Source organism: Cornus florida, unplaced genomic scaffold, assembly GCF_030987335.1.
Source record: "Cornus florida cultivar Cherokee Brave unplaced genomic scaffold, ASM3098733v1 CherokeeBrave_3.0.0_Hap2_Chr07, whole genome shotgun sequence".
Lineage (NCBI taxonomy): Eukaryota > Viridiplantae > Streptophyta > Magnoliopsida > Cornales > Cornaceae > Cornus > Cornus florida.
The window spans coordinates 77,123,864-77,130,941 of NW_026775577.1; the positions used below are offsets into that span (position 1 = coordinate 77,123,864).

Consider the following 7,078-nt stretch of genomic DNA (forward strand, 5'->3'; position numbering starts at 1 on the left):
TCGGAATAAATTAATTAATCAAATTAATTAAACATTACTAGATTTCAAAATGTCTCCGGTTTCTCTCAATTTAATCTATGTTGATGAGCATGTTAGGGCATAATATAATATGCTAACACACATTGATTTCAAGCTAGTTAAGGCCATATGAATTAATCTTTCACTTACAATAAATATTAAATAAAAACTTTAATACTAGTTCAAATAACCTCAATTTAATATATGTCAATGACCATATCAAGGGATAATATAATATCATGCTACTTGTTTAAACCAACCTATGAGCAACCGGGAAAATCAAATCTCATACAAGAAAATAAATAAATAAAATCTCTAGACTTGATATCAAAGCATGTAAACAAGTTGTATATGCATCACAAGCATGCAATATAACAAGAAAATAAATTATAACACCCCCTACCTCAATTTGAGATGAAAATCTCAAAGGCCCACCGAAATAAAAGTGCTCCGAATCCAACGATATCGAAGGGTTTTGTCGGGGACAACACGATGAACAAGAATCCGAAGAAAGCCCCATGAAAATCACAACTTGACTTCAAACCCGAACACAAGAAATGGTCAGACATGGGTTCCAATAAGGGTGAAAGATGCGCGTTGTCAAGATATGCATTAAACGTTAAGGCACTACGATGTTTCACTCGACGGAAGTGGCCGAAAAAAGAAGAAGAATCATGGCAGTCCCTTGGCAGCCATGGCTGCTGGCCAAGAAAGAGGGGAGAGAAGAAAATTTGACTTTTTCTCTTTAAGTCTCCTATTTATAGAAAATCTCAAAAAGTGCCTCGAAAGGGCCCCACCGGGTCCGGAAAAGTGGATTTTGAGCAAACGCGCTCAAACGGCAAAAATCCATGAATGAAAAAGATTCAGAATGAGAAAATATAAATAACGGAAGAAACGGTGTCAAAAACCGAGTCCCGAGCAGAGAGCGGCAACCTAGGTCAGAAACTCTGAAACTGGAGAAAAACGACCAGAACGGAATTCTAAGAGTACACGACTCGACAAAATATGAAAATGAATCCCGTACGAGGATCTAGGCTCCAGTCGAGGTATTTTTTCAATAACTTTCGTTAATTACACAATGACCTTTGCAAAAAGGGTTAATTGCACTAATGCCCCAGAATGAAAATATCTTCCAAAAAAATTTTCTTAGGTACCCCTGAAATAAAATATCTTCAAAAGATATTTACGAAAAATACCCCAAGAAAAGAAAATAATTCCAAAGAACTATATATCCATGCCCCTATGGACACCAGGAGCAACCGGAGTACTTTCTCGCAAAAGTAAAGATACGTATTTCGTGGAAACCACTAAGGATGAAGGCACGTGAAGTCAAAAACTAGCTTCGAGCACGAAAAGTGAGGTTTTGCCAACAAAGTGACAAACGGGGAAAAGACAGAATAGGGAAAAGGACGAAACAGGGAAAATGATGAAAAGTGAATAGTATTGAAAAACGAAAAACATGGAAATGACTCGGTCCTCAAAGGAAGTTGTCAATCCGAATGAAAGAGTCTCAGAAACCATTTTCGAGCACTCGAGATGACACTAAATAACGAGAAACAGAACCCAGAAAAGAAAATTAAACGGAAAAAGAATTTATCCGTAAAATTTCAGAAAAATGAAAGGGAGTCAAATAACCGGGTCATTACAAGTAGACAAAATTATTTCTGAAGCTTTTGAATTTTTGAAAATTAAAAATTAAAAATTAAAAATGAAATATATATATATATATATATATATATATATATATATATATATTTGGATTTTTGAAAAATAAAACTAAATAAAATAAAAATAAACTAAGTAAAATAAAAGAAAAAAAAAAGAATTATTTTTTTTGGAATTTTTGAAATATAAAGTAAAATAAAAGAAAAGAAAATATTTTTGGGATTTTTGAAAAATAATAGACAAAAATAAAATAAAAATATTTTTGAAAACTTTGAAAACCCCTTTTTTTTTTAGAATAAAATATTTTTGGAGTTTTTAAATTTAAAATTCAAAAAAAAAGTCAAACTTAAAGTCAAATCCATAAATCAAAGAACAGAGATCGATCTCAGAAAGAGTTAGATCGATCAAACATGCAAAAATCTGCAGACATGTTCAAACGATGGGACAGAGAGGCCTTTTGCAGAGGGTGGATGCAGGTTCAAAATTTTTTTAAGTGTTGAGACTGCAGATCGATCCAAGATGAAGTTGGATCGATCGAAGAACTAAAGATCGATCTAGGAACAAGTTCGAACGATGGGACAGAGAGCTGAAATATGCAGGTTTTCTTCGAACGATGGGACAGAGAGCTGAAATATGCAGGTTTTCTTCGAACGATTGGACAGAGAGGTGATTGGATACAGGTTGGATGCAGGTATGGAGTTCGATTGATCGAACCTCTTGTGAGATCGATCGAACATGAACAAAATGCTTATTTTCAACATGAAAGTGCATGCAATCTTAATCACAGTTTCTAGCAATGTATATGAATCTAAAACAAATATCTAGACTTCGCAAGAAATAAAATTTAAAATAGAAATGAGGGAGGAATGGGGTTGTGACACCCTGCGAAATGTACTAGTCTTTAACGTCCCTAGCAAGACGTTGGGCTCTTTTAGCCCGGATCAAACATCTTGTAGTGCATCCCCTCCTTAATGGGGTGATAAGTACTTTGAACTCCACCCAACAAATGGTTTCCTAGAGAACTTGTTGGATTAGGCTCAAAAGAAATTTTTGGTCCTTGGTTAACATGATCCTTGGGCTTCCATGCCCTTTCAAAACAAGATTTTGAAACAACTTTCTTGGAATTCAGGGTTGAAGATAAACTTTTTAAAATTTTTGTTTCACACAAAGACTTTATTCCTTCACATTCATGGTCAAGATATTTCTCTACAACATTCACTTCTTCATGCTTGTCAAATGAATTCAGGGTTGGATTGAAGAAATTAAACTTCACCTTCATGTGGCCAAATGAGATCTTCATTATCCCCGTCCTACAATTAATGTTGGCATTCGCGGTTGCCAAGAAAAGACGGCCAAGGATAACAGGAATTTGGCTCTTAGGATTCAGGACTGGTTCCGTGTCAATGACAACGAAATCAACGGGGAAGAAAAATTTATCAAATTTGATCAATACATCCTCAATGATACCCCTAGGCTTTTTGATGGATCGGTCGGCAAGTTGCAAAATCACCGACGTTGGTTTCAAGTCTTATAAGCCCAATTTGACATATACCGAATATAGAAGAAGATTAACACTTGCTCCTAAGTCTACAAGAGCCCGATTAATGATATGATCACCAATGATGCATGAAGTGGTAGGTGAACCGGGGTCTCTGAACTTTGGAAGAGTGTTATGTTGCAAAATAGAGCTCACTTGCTCAGTCAAGACCACTTTCCTAGGTGCTTGGCTTTTGTTCTTCCTCTTTTGGGTGTATAAGTCTTTAAAAAACTTGGCATAAGTCGGAATTTGCTTGATTACATTCAAAAGTGGAAGATTGACTTTCACTTGCCTAAATACATCTATAATTTCATTTGTTTTGGCCTTTTGCTTATCAATTGAAATGGATCCTTTTAAGGCATCCGGAAATGGAGCTCTTGGTTCAAAAACTTTTTTAAATTTTTCCTTGAAGTCTCTTTAAGACAAGAAGTTTTGAAATCATTTTGCAAATTTTTCTTTTCAAAATCACTTTTCAACACATTGTCATTTGAATGATCATGCATATGCAATGAAGGAGGAAGATGATGTGAAATGGGACGAGTGTCAACTTGTGGTTGCACCGGTTCACTCTCTTCATTGGACACACCTACGTGGTTGTCAATGATTCTCCCACTTCTTAAAGTTGTCACCGCATTGACATGCTCTATTATAGGACTTTTCAATGAGGAATGAGTCTCCACAACACATTGTTGCTTTGGTGGGGAATTCAAAGGCATTTTCTTTTTCTCTCTAGCATTTAAAGTACTAGCTATTTGCCCTACTTGCGTTTTTAGCTTAGCAATGGATTGAGAATGAGAATGAAGCAATTGAGTGTTTGCCTCTAGAGTGCCTAGAGCGGTCAAAACTTTTCTTCAAAAGCGGGACTCCTAGAATTTCCTTGAGAATATGATGGTTGATTAGGAAAATGAGAATTAGAAAATTGATTTCCTTGTGATTGATATGGTCTATATCCTTGTGATCCTTGGCTTTGCATTAGAGGCGGAACATACTTCCCTTGGAAGCCACCTTGGGAAGGGTTTGAGCCTTCCCCTTGGTTTCTCCAAGAGAAATTTGGGTGATTTCTCCAACTAGAATTATAGTGATTGCCATAAGGATTGTTCCCTTGATTAACAAATGCTGCATTGACTTGTTCATGATGCTCACTTTGCACATGTCCATGGGGACAATTGGAAGTAGAATGTAAAACACTTAAACAAGTCATACATGATTCATTGGATGCATGATGGGAATGGTTAGGGATGGAAGATACTTGATTTGCCGAATTTTGGTTGATCAAGAATTGATCAAACCTTTGAGATAAGGATTTCATCTCGGCGGCTATTTTATTGGAATGGTCAACTTGATGTAAGCCAACACTCTTTCTTCCACTTGAATTCCTACCATTCTTAAAAGATAAAGTTCGATGCAAAGAATTTTCACTCATTGTCTCATAAAGACGCCACACATCATCCTCTTGCCTATCAATGTAAGAGCCACCCATAGAAGCATCAACCATGCCCATGTAATTATCGGATAAACTCTCAAAGAAATATTGAACTAATTGCCATTTGGGCATGTCATGATGTGGACACTTCCTAAGCAATTCATTGAATCTTTCCCATGCCTCATGGAACGTTTCCTTATCCTCGTGTGAAAACTCTCGAATTGAGGTTCTCATGGCATTGGTCTTAGAAACCGGATAGTATTTCTTCAAGAACTCTTGTTGCATTTCTGCCCAAGAAGTTATTGAAAAAGGCCTAAGATTGTTAAACCAGTATTTTGCCTTGTCTTTAAGGGTGAATGGAAAAAGTTTAAGCCTTAAGACCTCTTCTGGCATGTCCGTGTATCTCACGGTGGAACATACTTTAAGAAACTCATCTAAATTCTTGTAAGGTTCTTCACTTGGAAGTCCATGATAGTTAGGGAGCATTTGAATGGTTTGTGGTTTGATTTCATAGTGATGTGCTCTAAATGGTGGCAATTGAATGCATGTGGGTGCATTATATTCATTAGGCACATAGTGATCTCTTAAAGCAAGGGGAGGATTAACAATTGGAGGTGCAACATGGGCACCTTGATTGCCTTGAACTATGCGAGGTTGTGAAGCAAAGATTGGCCTAGGCATTCCCAATGGAACTTGGCCTTGTTGTTGTGGTGGGTGAATGAATGGCTTTGGCATGCCTTGTAACGACCTGGGTTTTGAATCAACCCAGTGGGTCAGTGATTAACCATGGATTGACCTGATAACGGATCCAGATGTGGAACCAAGAAACAAGACAATGGTCTCCCAAGGCATAACACACCTCTAAAACCCTAAGATGATCCACCATGAGGTCACGGAACTCAAGAAAATAAGGTGCGGAAGCGAATGATAAACCTAGGTCTCTAGAGATACAAACCATCCCTAGGACACCAAAATGACTTCCCATGAAGTCATGAAACTCAAGGAAATCACCGGAAGCGGAGGCTAGGATAAAAAGGTTAAATGGTACCTTATGGCACCAATGACAACCGAAGGATCGAGATCTAGTTCAAACTAAACCACGTACACCATTAAATAGCTTGAACAAGATCGACAAGGTCAAGTGGGAACGAACGAAATGAAGTTAATCTGTCTAGGCAACAACCAAACAAGACCCATAAGACAGCTCCATTTCGGTCGACCGAAATGGAGCATCGGTCTACCGAAATAAGCCAGGAAAATAGGAGAAATGAGCTCAACCGAAATGGAGCATCGACCTGCCGAAATGAGCCAGGAAAAAAGGAGAAATGAGCTCCCAGTTCGGTCGACCGAAGTGACACACCGGTCGACCGAAATAAGCCTCGAATTGAAAAAGGCTACTGGAATTGAGTTTTTCACTGTTCAATTGAAACCACAAAGGGAATCGGTCGACCGAACTGGCATTTCGGTTGGCATTTCGGTTGACCGAAATGGCTCGAAAATGTGTATATGAACCTGTTATGCACCAAGGCTGAAATGAGTTCCTAAGCTACATTTGAATCCCCCATAACATGATCAATTTACATAATATGCAAGTGTGTGATGATGTGAACATACATGCAAGTGTAATATGACATTTTAAACATGCTACAATGGTCTAGGGCCTCATTACAATCAATTTACAAGATTTGACATGCCAAACCTCCAAAGTTGATAAAATATATATTTCAAAACAAAATGTGGCTCCAAATGAGTACAAGTGCAAATATAAACATGCTTGGCCCTTGGCCTCATATTATGCATGTTGAATACAATGAAAAAAAGTATACTTACGTACATATTACACAAATGGAATCAAAGAATACAAGTTTGATACCTAAGGCTACCAAATGACATCTCATGCTAACATTTGCATGAAATGGAAACTTGAGGATACAAGCCATCCCAATGAACGCTAAGCATCATGAACCAAGTCTTTGTACCTGAACAAATCCCCCAATAACTTCGGGGTGAGTAAATAAGTTTACTCGTAGAGAATGAGCATGCATCGACTCGATTTCTTTCAGATTTTTAGATTAACTTGTAACAATTCAAAAGGGTCATGCCACCTAATGTCTATGTCAAAGGTTAGACTCAGGGAGCATCTTAAGCTACCTTAGAACAATGTTAACAAGAATCAAAATACATCTACATGTATGAAACAAGTCAAGGTTGGGATAATTCAAAGAACACGATAGGAATGATACTTGAATACGAGCTAACAAGGATTACATTATCGATGCAATTAACATGGTTGGGATATTTCAATTGACAAGATAAGAGAAATGCGTGAAATCAAGATCATGTCATATTACTATCTATGCAAGTAAACAAGATTGGAACATTCCAATTAGCAAGACAAGAGTAATACATGAAATCAAGAATAATACATAATATCT

At 37.2% G+C, this 7,078-nt stretch overlaps 1 pseudogene; it reads left to right on the top strand.

Moving 5' to 3' along the window:
* The first annotated feature begins 4,773 nt into the window (after positions 1-4,773).
* On the top strand, positions 4,774-4,872 carry LOC132267791 (small nucleolar RNA R71; annotated as a pseudogene).
* The last annotated feature ends 2,206 nt before the right edge of the window (positions 4,873-7,078 follow it).